Consider the following 13,273-nt stretch of genomic DNA (forward strand, 5'->3'; position numbering starts at 1 on the left):
CTCTTCTCTTCTCTTCTCTTCTCTTCTCTTTTCTTCTCTTCTCTTCTCTTCTCTTCTCTTGTCTTCTCTTCTCTTCTCTTCTCTTCTCTTCGCTTCTCTTCTCTTCTCTTCTTTCTCTCGCTCTCTCTCTCTCGTCTTTCACACACACACACAGAGCAATCCTATGCTTTAAAAAACGTTATTCCGGGCCGAGCCCTTCTGCCTCAGTCCCGGGTGCTGGAGCTCTGAGTGATTTCTGATCAGGTTGAACCTTGGCAGAAGTTGCTGTCTCTGCTGCCTCCTCTGAGCTGCTTCTACGGCAAGAAAAAAACTCATTCTGAAATCGAAGACAAGTAATTGGGTTCCCTTCCATGGAAGACTTTGGCTTTCTCTGTTTTTCTTTATTTATTTTCGATCACCGAAGATTGTTGGCAATCGTTCCTTCCAATTCACGGTTCTTTGTCCTTCCCCACTCCTGTTAATAGGTCGAAAGGGCGGAAGGAAGCCTTTGGGCCAAGGCAGAGTGTTAGACTGATCACATCCTCCATCCGGCCCTCAGCGGGAGTCGCCTTCTTGCTCCCAAGCATCAGTTTCGCCCTCCCTCCCGGACCCCACCCCAGCCCTTTTTTTTTTCCCTTTTCTTTGGTGGGGGGTGGGGGGAAGAAAGGTAGGGGGAAAAAAAGAAAGGTGCTGAAGGTAATATGACACTTGCTTTAAAAAACGTTTCATTCCTTCTTTGTGTTTTTTAAAGGGCCCCCCTTTTCTTTCGAAATTATTATTCCTATTACCTAACATCAGGGAGTGTTGATCTTCGGTTGAAATATGTTGCTTAAAGACAATGCTGCTGCTTTGCTTTGTCATTTAAAGTATGTGTGGTGGGGTGTTAGATTCCTTTTTTCTCTCCGTGAGCTTCAGGATATCCTCCTTTTCTAAATCAAATTTTCATGCTTATTCATCAGGCCACTGATCTAAGTCATCTTTGCTTATTGAGGAAGAAATACCAAGCACTGTCATCAAATAAAATGAAAACTGACAGGATAAAAATACTGTCTCAACTGCAGCTAAAACCAGTTTAGCTGATGAGCGTCTACTCTCCATATTATAACCCCAGACAGCTCTGATGTTAGGCAATAGGATAATAATTTAGGAAAAAAAATTAAAAAAAAAAACAACAACAGAAAAACCTTAACTCAAATACAAGGGACGAATGAAAAGCAATCTATGCCTAAGATGCAGAAAACCCATCCCAGATGGAAAGTGTCACAGATGTGAGTCCTCTTGCTCTGTCCCAGGCAGACAAGTGCAAAAAGCAGAGAAGCAAAGTCAATTTTAAAAAGAGATTGTTTTGTTTTTAAAGATTTTTAAAAAATCAATCCAAAATTATTCCCCACAATAAGAATTTGCTGTGAGAGGGGAGCTCTGGCTTTCCAAGCCTTGCCTGTTATAGAATGCTATGATTTTAAGGAGCCAAGTAATAAAAGATCAGAAAAAGTAAGTTCACAATGCAAGGGTCTAATCATCTGTTTTAGGATCTATGACAAATGTAGTGACATTTGTTTATATTCTGTCCAGGATCAATTTAATTTTCTTTCCCAAGCAACCCCTTCCACACCCAACTCCCAAAGCCACTAACTGGTATCTTCTTGGGAGAGCCAAGGGTGGAAAATTTTGTAACTATCTGCTGCAAAATTTCCAATTGTCCCTGCCCTTTAAAATAACAAAGGTCTTTATTTCTTCACATGTAGTCATATGGTCCCGCAGAAAAGTGATGCTATTCATTGGCTCCAGTTTTACAAATGCTACTTATTTTGGCCAAGTCCCAGGTTTATCTAGTTGAATTACATTCTGATGTCAGGCCAGATTTGAAAATGGCCACCTTTGTGTGCCCCAGTCTTGTGGCTGTAATGAAGCTCCCAGTGCAAGAATTACTCATGCAAGACCAGAAAGGGCAACTTTTAACACATGCTTTCCTTTCTGGCCTCTCTTTTACTAGACAATTTTGACGTGATAATGTGGAGAACTTGGAATTTCCAGTTGTCAGGTTGTCATTGACTTGTGTTCATTTTTGTTGGGGTTTTGATTGATTCCAAAAATAGGAATATTCTTATCGCTAAAGCCCTTTCAAGTGTTATGAAAATTAGAGATATCTAGTTTGAAGAAGAGGAGGACCATGTAATAATCATGTTAGATGTGCAGGCCGCATCTTGTAGAGATATTCAGTCACTGAGTCTGACCAACACTTCCCTTGTCGATTGAGATGGGTTTTTGTGTTTTTGTTTTTTGAGACAGAATCTCACCCTGCCACTCAGGCTGAAGTGCGGTAGAGTGATCATAGCTCACTGAACTCCTGGTCTCAAGTGATCCTTCTACCTCAGTCTCCAGAAAAGCCGGGACTATAGATGTGCGCCACCACACTGGGCTAGTTGAGAGTTTTATATGTTGCCTATTGTGTAATCAGGGTGTTGATCAGGGCTGCAATGGCCTCAAGGCTCGATTGGAGGACCCACTTCCAAACTCACTTATGTGGCTGTTGGCAGGCCTCAGGCTCTCACTAGCTGTTGGCCAGAGACATCAGTTCCTTGCAATGTGGACCTCTCATAAGGCCACTCATAATATGGCACCTTGCTTCCCTCACAGCAAAGGCTCAGAGAGTCTCCCTCTGAGAGGTGGAGGGAAGGAAGGAGGGAGAGAAAGAGAGCAGGAAAAAATGACGGAGAAGATAGAAGTCACAGTCTTTCTGTAACCTAATCTGGGAAGTGACATCCTATCACTTTTGCCATATACTATTCACTAGAATCAAGTCACTAGATCTTCCCACACTCAAGGGGTAGCAGGGATTACACAGAGTGTGCAAAACCATTGGGGGATCACAGGGAGCCATTTGAAAGGCTGCTTACTACAAGGATTATTCATTTATTCATTCCTAGAATATTATGAAGATGAGGCAACAGAGAGAAATGACTCTTGGAGCTCTGTCCTTGGGGAGTCCAGAGAAAGGGTCACAGATAAAAATACAATGTTGACTGGTTATGATGCCACTTGCAGATGTTAGAGTCAGGACTGAACCCTAACTCTGGCCAACCAGCTCCAAACACATGTCCCTGGACTCTAGAGACAAAACATGGGGAAAGTTGATTAATAAAAGTCCATGAACAGTTCTGGGAAAAACATCCAAATGTAGAGCGCTGTGGAGTCAAATCTGTACTCAAAGGTCAGAGCATATGGACCATAGTCTGTAGAAAGCGACTTCAGCTATCTGGGTTATGATGTAAAGAGCACCTTTGGTAATTGCTACCCATGTCTCCAATGTGGGTCTGCACAGTACTGATGTCTAGGAAGGATAGCAGAGGTGGTTGATACAGACTGGTTTAGTTCTGCCTTTCACTATTGATTTCTTGTCTTGCCTCAGGCAAGTCACTTAACCCAGGATGTTGTGAGAATTCGTGAGGTAATATTTACAAAATGCTGTGTGATCCATAGGCAAAAAATCATCAGGGCAGAATCCTGGTTTAGTTATATGGATACAAATCTTAGGGATCAAATAAAAGGCCAAGTTAGCTGCATATTTTGGGACTCTGACTCTTTGCTGAAGTTGTAATTTTTTATAGTGATATGCTGGTAAATGTTTAACAATTGACTCTCTGGGAAAAAAGCCCTGATCTGTACATTTGCCAATTTCCATGGTGTAAATAATGCTACCATAACCAATTTCAAGCCAATGCGATGTCACTGAACTTAGTGTTTGGAAAAGATGCACATGATCAGCTCCACAAGCCCCTAAGAGCTTGCTCTGGTGTATGACTGGGTGTGCTAGAACTTCTTATCTTCAGATTAGCTTGAGCATCAAAAATAGTTATCTTTTAAATACATTTTTCACTTCACACTGCACTGCTACCTGACGTCTTTTATGATAAACACCAATGTTTGTTCTTTTATATGTCTGATAAAAAGCTATTCCAAAATTTAGAGAAGCCCCAGAATTTCTAGGCTGGGATATATCAAGTCCAGGTTAGTGATGACCCCTTGAACATTACACCTGACTCAGGTTTCAAACCAAGTTGGAAGAATCTGTTAATTTTCTCTAATTACCTAAGGAACAATTCCATTTCTGAAACTGCACTAGTGGGCATTTAGATTGGGAGATTTGGGAGCCCTACTCCTGCCCCCTAGGGCAAATGGGAAACTTGTTGTATATCAGGCTCTCCCAGTAAGAGAATTTTATCAAGCAGGGAGCTAGGAGGAGAAGCTGTGGGAACCAGACTCAAGGTAGTAATGAAAGCTTCCAGGGAATCCTATGGAAGGGTAAACATGGAACTTGGGCAGTGGAGTCCAAGCCTGGCTGGTCATCAGAATCACCTGAGGAGTAAATAAAAGAAAAAAGAAAAAAATGTTCAGAAGCCTGAGCCCTACTTCAGATATGCTGAGTCAGAATCTCTAGTGGGGGACTTGGGGATTTAATTTTTAGACACTCACTGGGTGATTCTTTGAAATTAGTCAAGTTTGGGAACTGCTGAACCAGGCTTGTATTCCATAGCGGTACATTGTATTACCTTATAGGATGCCTTTAGTTTTTTTGTTTGTTTGTTTGTTTTTGTTTTTAAGACAGAGTTTCGCTCTTATCACCCAGGCTGGAGTGCAATGGTGCAATCTTGGCTCACTGCAACCTCTGCCTCCTGGGATCAAGTGATTCTCCTGCCTCAGCTGGGATTACAGGCGCCCGCCACCACACCCAGCTAATTTTTGTATTTTTAGTAGAGGTGGGGTTTTGCCATGTTGGCCAGGCTGGTCTCGAACTCCTGACCTCAGGTGATCCACTCGCCTTGGCCTCCCAAAGTGCTGAGATTATAGGTGTGAGCCACTGTGCCCAGCTTGATGCATTTAGTTTTGCACAAAGTTTTCACTCTAGTTGATTACTTTTTGAACTGAAGGATGGAAATAATGAGAACCATAAGGGAGTGTGACATGTGTCATGTGTGAGGGGTGTGAATGTGTGTGTGTGTGTGTGTGAGAGAGAGAGAGACAGAGGGAGAGAGAGAGAGAGAGAGAGATGGTTGGATAAATGTCATTGCGTGGTGTGATGTTGGATCTGGGACCTTATTTATGAGTCTCAACAAGGTCACAGTGGCTATTCTGAAATGCAACAGCTGCTACTTCCACAGTTTGCTTCATAGCATTTCCTTAGACTGACCTTGCCATTTGTGTACCTTGTGCCACATGAATCCTGCCCTCAGAGGATTGAGTCTGGAGTAGAAGATGTGACCCAGCCATGAGTTTGTCTGGCACGAGACCTCTGTCCAACAGTTGTGCCTGCTGTATACAGAGAAGCCACCTAATCGGATGCTCTCATTTGGGGGTCTGAGTGTAAAATATGCTGGGAGAAGCTGGGAAGTATTCAGTGAGAAGGGAACAAGTAGAAACCAGGAAGCAGTAGAAACTTGGAGGAAGCAAGAGTTGTGAGGCAGTGAAGTGAGTAGAGACAGCAATTAGATGGTGGCAATGGGAGCAGAGGAAGGAAAGACAGGAGAGCAGTGGCCTTTATAGTGGAAAAATACAGAAGAAAGGAAGGAAAGAAACAGAGGAGAAAGGAAGGAAGGAGAGAAGGAACACCTGTTTCAGAAGGAGAAGACAAGAAGACCAAGTCCTGAGAGCTGTTTCCTGGTTGCTTCCTTCCCTTGGAATTCTGCCATCCCTATGAATAAAGCCATCTGACTCCTTGTCTGTTACCAGGGAGAACCTTACTAACCACAGTGTCAGGCTTAGAAAAGGGTGAAAACACACATCTCTTCTGACTTTCTCCTGGAGAATGTGTCCATAGTAGCAGAAGGCTGACCACAGAGCATCAGCACCAGCCTAGGAGAGGTATCCACTGAAGGGTGATTAACAAGGCTGGGTCTTGCAACCACCTTCATCTTGCTCAATGGCCTGGATAAAGAATTTGAGAATATACCTCCCAGGGCTGCAGTTGACATTGAGTTGACTGTGATTGCAAAAGTGTTGGAAGATAGGAATTATCTGTAAAGGCCCGGGACACATTTTTCTTTTAGGTTGTTTTGAGAAATAAGTGCACTGAAGAATCTAAAGTTCTTAACATGGTGTGGAGGCTACTAGTTGTCTGCCAATATCTGTTCCCCTCTTCTTCCATAGTAATAAAGCCCCCAGTCTTCAGATGGACATAGGACCAACTGGAATAAAGATCCCATTTTCCAGACTCCCTTATGGGATCCACTGAGCCCAGGCTATGGGGTGTCAGCAAAACTGTTGTGTGCCACTTAAAGGGAGTGGCAAGTACCCTCCTTCCCTCCTCCTGACAGCTGCAACTCCACAAGCTGTTGTGGACCATGAGGTGACATTGGGAAAGGAGCCAAAGGGAGAAAGGGCCTCAGTCTCTAACACAGAGGTGCACCATGCTAGTCTGGGATGGACTCCCTCTGGATTTCTCAAATATGAGAACAAAATAAACTTCGGTCTTGTTTTAGCCAACATTGTTTTAGACTTTCCAATGCCTCACAGCCAAGTCTAATCCTATTTTATCACAACATAATTGGCTCATGGTAGGTACTCATCAAACGTCAGTTTCTTTTGCCACTTTTCTTTGATATTACTGTATTCTGTCTTATATTTCAGTCATTTTGGTGCTTTCTTACCCCACCTATTTATTTGAAAGGTCTTTGAGAGTAGGAACTATGTCTTATTTTTCTCCCTCGTCTTTCACAAGATAGACTTTCAATTTGTTGAATCAAATTGTGCAGTTCATCAGTCAGATGAAGTTCAATGAAAATAAAGATGTATACATTGCAGAGATACAGGATGGTGAAAGGCTAGCTTGGGACAGAAGACTTAAGAATCACAGCAGACCGTAAGCTAATCATGCGTCAACAATCACTGCTATTGTTTTAATTTATTTGTGTTTAGAGACAGGGTCTTGCTCTGTCACCCAGGCTGGAGTGCAGTGGTGCCATTGTAGCTCACTGCAGTCTGGAACTCTCTGGGCTCAATCGATCCTCCTGCCTCAGCCTCCTAGTAGCTGGGACTACAGGCGCATGCCACCATGTCTGGCTAATTTTTAAATTTTTTTGTAGAGACAAGGTCTCTCTTTGTTGCCCAGGCTGGTCTTGAACTCCTGGGCTCAAGTGATTCTCCCAGATTGGCCTCCCAAAGCGCTGAGATTACTGGGATGCACCACTGTGCCTGGCCCTACTATTGCTTTTATTTTTTATTTTTATTTTTTGAGACGGAGCCTTGCTCTGCTGCCCAGGCTGGAGTGCAGTGGCGGGATCTCAGCTCACTCACTGCAAGCTCCGCCTCCCGAGTTCACGCCATTCTCCTGTCTCAGCCTCCTGAGTAGCTGGGACTACAGGCACCCACCTCGTCGCCCGGCTAGATTTTTGTATTTTCTATTAGAGACGGGGTTTCACCGTATTAGCCAGGATGGTCTCGATCTCCTGACCTCGTGATCCGCCCGTCTCGGCCTCCCAAAGTGCTGGGATTACAGGCTTGAGCCACCGCGCCCGGCCTACTATTGCTTTTAAATTGAACACATAAATTTGGCATGTGGAAAGTAAATGAAGCGGCGTGAAGGAACCAGTATGAAGAGTAACCCAAAGAAGTTAAAAAGGTGGCTCTCAAAGGAATGGTGGAAGGTAGTTGTAGAGAGATTTACTTTTTAAAAAGCCTACTTTTGGCCGGGCGCGGTGGCTCAAGCCCGTAATCCCAGCACTTTGGGAGGCCGAGACGGGCGGATCATCACGAGGTCAGGAGATCGAGACCATCCTGGCTAACACGGTGAAACTCTGTCTCTACTAAAAATACAAAAACTAGCCGGGCGAGGTGGCGGGCGCCTGTAGTTCCAGCTACTTGGGAGGCTGAGGCAGGAGAATGGCGTAAACCCGGGAGGCGGAGCTTGCAGTGAGCTAAGATCCGGCCACCGCACTCCAGCCCGGGTGACAGAGCAAGGCTCCGCCTCAAAAAAAAAAAAAAAAAAAAAGCCTACTTTCTGGGCCCCACTCCTAGAGAGTCTGTTTAAAAGCTCCTCAAGTGAGTCTGCTGTGCAGTCAGGATCCAAAATAGCTGATGAGAAGACAAGTTGAAAGTGTGTTTCTCTTGGAAAAATATATGAAGTCATTTAACTGTCTTCCCAAGTGTATGAAAATTTGTTTTGAGATGGATGTGGTGCATTTCTGTCTTCAGAGGAACAGAGACAGACTTCAGTTACAGCCAGGGAAATGAGAATTCTTGGGGTCTTGGTCCAACCACTAACCCCTTGTTCTCCGGCAAGTCAGTGCACCTCTTGAAGCTTTGTCTGCATCTGTAAATGGTAGGAGCTGGACTTTGTGATCTGGCTTCGCTCTGATAGCCTATGGCTCTATCTGGGGGTTCCTCGCCTAAGCTAGGACTTCCCAAGTAGGGAGTTTCTTGTCTTCCCAGGTTCTGATGGCAGCGCAGCAGTCAGGCCCAGCAGCACACAGCCTGTGCCCACTTGTGCTGAGAAGGCCCGGCACGCGATACCCTGAGTGTTCCCTGAAGGGCCACTTGCCCATCGCTTTTCTAGCCTTTCACATTTCCACTTAGCCACCTTTCCCCCTCTCCCTTTCCCTGCCTCCTCCTTATTATTCTAAATAGTACTTTAAACTCTAGAGCCAGGCTCTTCAATTAAGGTGTAGACAAAGTGGTTTGACTCCACTTGATTAAAAACCCTGTGAATGGGAGAGAACACAAACCTCAAAACATTTGCCTTTCAAAGCCAGAAGAGGGGGGAGAGAGAAACTGTTATGTGATCTCGAATTTGCCAGATGTCAGCTTAGAGGGGCCTAAAGAATTCCTAAGCCTTTGTTTACCAAATCCTTCCTCAGAGCCTCAGTGAACCCACAGCCTGTGGCTACCTTGCAGGAGAGGCCACCGAGAGGCCAAAACTGGATGGGAAGGGTCAGGGTGGTAGGGGTGGGGGTGGGGAGAGGTATTTGAATTTTGTTTTTTCCACTTAATTATCTGGGGCTGCTTTTGGAGAAATTGGTTTTCTTTGCGTTAGGAAATTAACCCTTAATCTCCACAAATGAGGGCAATCAACCCATTTACTAAATAAACACAGATCATTGCAGACTGGCTGCTCCTCTTTGTGATTTAATTTGAGAATGGTTTCACCTGAGGGAGGGGCCGAGGAGTGGCTGCCCTGAGGAACCTGGCGGGGTCCCCAAAGGGAGGTGGCGAAAAGAGGTGGTTAAGAGAGGGCGGAGTGAGCCAGTTTGAGACTGAAGAGAGCTTTGAGATTTCCTTTTCATGAGTAAATCCGAGTCCCTCCCTGGCTTGGGTCTTACCTTCTGAATTTATTTGGGGCCTTCCGTTGTATGGTGTTAATTTTGGCTTTGAAAGTGTGAAGCTGGTTAAAGCAACTTTTATTAGAATGCTGCCTATCAGAAGCCTCTGGGATGGGAACAGAGAAGCCCTTTATTTCTTAGCTAACTTTCTCATTAATATGTTGAGGAATCTCTCCTAGCTTTTAATTCCCTGCCTCAGTCACCAGTTATTTTGTTTATAGGTAGTCACAGAAAGTTATTTAAATCTATACAGTCATACTGCAGTGGGGCACAGTGCCAGCAGCAGAGTGGGTTTGATAAATGATTGAATGAATGAGTAAGGTACAGCTCAAGTCAAAAGGGTGTAATTAAACCACATGGTCTTTATTTTTTAAAACGTATTTAGAGTCCTTATGTGCCAGGCCCTGTGCTGTGCGAGATGCAGGGAATGTGCATCCCCGTCATCATGGATCTTACAGTCTCTTCTTTCTTTTCTTTTTTATTTATTTTATTTTATTTTATTTTATTTTTGAGACGGAGTCGCGCTCTGTCGCCCAGGCTGGAGTGCAGTGCCCGGATCTCTGCTCACTGCAAGCTCCGCCTCCCAGGTTCAAGCAATTCTTATGCCTCAGTCTGTCAAGAATTTGGGACTACGGGTGTGCGCCACCATGCTTGGCTAATTTTTGTGTTTTTAGTAGAGATGGGGTTTTGCCACATTGGCCAGGCTGGTCTTGAACTCTTGGCCTCAAGTGATCCGCCCACCTTGGCTTCCCAAAGTGCTGGGATTTACAGGCGCTGAGCCACCGTGCCCGACCCAATCTTATAGCCTTGATTGACAAATGAATCTGGTTTTCTGCGTTGAGTTTGTCTCAAAATTATAATGGGAGTTTGGCCTGAGTTCAGAGCCAGCCTATCATGTGATTTAAAAATGAAGGGCTAGGCTGGGTGCAGTGGCTCACACTTGTAATCCCAGCACTTTGGGAGGCTGAGGTGGGTGGACTGCTTGAGCCGAGTTCGAAACCAGCCTGAACAACGTGGTGAAACTCTGTCTTTACCAAAAATACAAAAATTAGCTGGGCATGGTAGAGAGTGCCTATAGTCCCAACTACTCAGGAGGCTGAGGTGAGAGGATCACTTGAGCCTGGGAGATTGAGGCTATCATGAGCTGTGATAGCAGCACCACTGCACTTCAGCCTGGGTGACAGAGTGAGATCCTGTCTCGTAAATACATAAATAGGAAGGGCAGGGTTGGAGAATGGTTCAGGGATTCATTTTTTTTTTTTTTTTTTTTTTTTTGAGACAAAGTCTCACTCTGTTGCCTAAGCTGGAGTGCAGTGGCACGATCTCAGCTCACTGCAACCTCCGCCTCCCGGGTTGAAGTGATTCTCCTGCTTCAGCCTCCCGAGTAGCTGGGACTACAGGCACGTGCCACCATGCCCAGCTAATTTTTGTATTTTTAGTAGAGACAGCCTTTCACTATGTTGGCCAGGATGGTCTTGAACTCCTGACCTCGTGATCCACCTGCCTCAGCCTCCCAAAGTGCTGGGATTACAGGCATGAGCCGCTGCGCCTGGCCTAGGGATGGATTTTTTAATAAGTGATCTCAGATTCCAGTCATTCATTCCCTTTATTTTAGGGGTGAGAAAACTGAAGCCCAAGATGGTAGAGTGAATTGTCCAAGCACTGGACAATTCATGACAGAAAGAACTGGAACTAGAATCCACACGTTTGGGTTCCTGGGCTTGTGTTTTCCCCAAGAACTTTGCACATAGGGGCCCATCTTTATTCTCTCTGCTTCCTCCCCACCTCACATTGCAAAGAGCTTGTGTGAGTTCCAGAGTGAAGGATCCAAGTGACTGGCGGGAGTGAGGGGCTTTCGGCTTGTGACAGGGAGACCCACAGAAAGCTGGTGAGTGGGGCCGCTCTGCTTGGTGTCCACAGCCTGAGCTGCCCCGGACAGCTGTGCCTTGTCAAGAAAGGACTGGAAGGGGGTTGCAGAAACCACTGCTGGCATCCAGCCTCACCTCAGAGGCAGGGGAGGGATCTAGCTGTGCCTGCTGGCTGTTTATGCTGGGGAAGGGGCTGTTGGCCTGTTTCTCTGGCTTCCAGCAGACTTGTGAAGAGCTGCTACCAAAACTGAGGGGTTTTGAAAACAGCCTGAGAGGAAACATTTAGAGAAGAGATAAACAAAAGAAGCGACAGACTTCTCACTCTAACAAAAGGGGCTTTGGTTTACTTGTGAAACTTCACTCCTTCTCTTCCCCTAGCGTTAATTTATAAAGCTGGTCCATGGCTCCAAGAGATTACCCTATTTTAAAACCCTAGTTCTGAGGACCATATTGGTCTTGCTGTGTTTTGGCACCCAGGGTTGATGATGTCCTGACTTAAATTCCAGCTAAACAGTTAAGAGTAAGCCAGCTAGCTGACTCTGGTGTCTGGTATTAGCCGTGTCATTACTATTTTTATTATTAACAGCTAACATTTATTGAGTGTTTACCATAGTCAGGCATTGTGCTAAGACCTTAGCCCACACTTCTTGAGTTTTCATCCTCACAGCAGCCCTTTGAGGTGGCTACAGTGTGTTCCACCCATTTTACAGGTGGGAAAACCAAGGCATAGAGAGGTCTAGGGTTACACAGGTGGTAATTCAAAGAATGGGACTTTTCTGAGATGGAGTCTCACTCTGTGACCCAGGTTGGAGTGCAGTGGCACCATCTTGGCTCACTGCAACCTCCGCCTCCCAGGTTCAAACGATTCTCATGCCTCAGCCTCCCAAGTAGCTGGGACTACACGCATCTGCCAATATGCCGGCTAATTGCTTGCATTTTTAGTAGAGATGGGATTTCACCATGTTGGCCAGGCTGGTCTCAAACTCCTGACCTCAGGTAATCTACCTTTCTTGGCCTCCCAAAGTGCTAGGATTACAGGCTTGAGACACCACGCCAGCTTCAGAATGGGACATTGAATCCAGTTCTCTCTTTGAAGAAAAAAAAAAAAAGAAGGAAATTAGAACAAGGAAGAAATTTAGGCTGCTCCTAACAGCACAAGCCATCTGTGTATGCCTGACCTGGAGAAGGCTTTTAGAGAGCAAACAGACAGGATGAGCTTGTGTTTTCTGTGGAAGCCTCGGTGAGGATGTGTTTCTCTCTACCTCCTATGCAGCCAGCTGTCCCAGAGAAAATCACAAGACCAGGATGTTCATGGGATACTGCATCGCTGTAAGGAATACAGGATATTTCCTCTAGAAACAATCTCACATTCTCTTCTAAGAACTATAGAGTAGTTTTCCCATTCACTATTTTGAAAGCTGTTAGTTTTGGTATAGTTGGGACTCCTCTTTCTTTAGAGATGCAGTTTGATAGTTTTGGTGGAGAGCCTAGGTTTTGTGGATTTTAATCCGTGTTCAGTAGTTTGTTAGTTATGTGACTTTGGACCCGCTTCTTAACTCCCCTTGGCCTCAGTTTCCTCATCTGTAAAATGGTGATAATATGTAACAGTAGCACCTGCTTCATAGGATTGCAAAGGTCAAATGAGATAATACAATGTACTTAGTACCGGGCATGTTACAAATGCTCAGTAAGGAATAATTATTATTGGTAATGGTTTAAAGAGGCAATTTGATCTGGGCAGATGGGAGCTAAAGTTTCTGGTTTCTCAAAAGGCTATTAGCATCATGTATGCTCAGTTGAGAGTGAGAAGAATATTGTAGGAATGGCAGGGCCAGAGGAAAGTCACATTTCCATCCTGAATATTTCCAGTGCACAAATATGCTGAAGAGATGGATATTTGTAAGTTGCTACAGACCACAGGAGCTGTTGAAGAAAAATCTTTCTTTTCCAAATCTGGTTGCTTATACCCCATAGAAAAGATATTTTGGGCATCCCATGTTTATTTCTACCCATGCCCTTTTTAGGCATAGGTCTTTCAGAAACAAAAACTGTGCTAGGTATAAATAAAAGAAGAAAAAATGTCTTTTTCAGTTTTAGGCAATATGCATATAGTGT

This window comes from Colobus angolensis, unplaced genomic scaffold (assembly GCF_000951035.1).
Source record: "Colobus angolensis palliatus isolate OR3802 unplaced genomic scaffold, Cang.pa_1.0 Scaffold30, whole genome shotgun sequence".
Lineage (NCBI taxonomy): Eukaryota > Metazoa > Chordata > Mammalia > Primates > Cercopithecidae > Colobus > Colobus angolensis.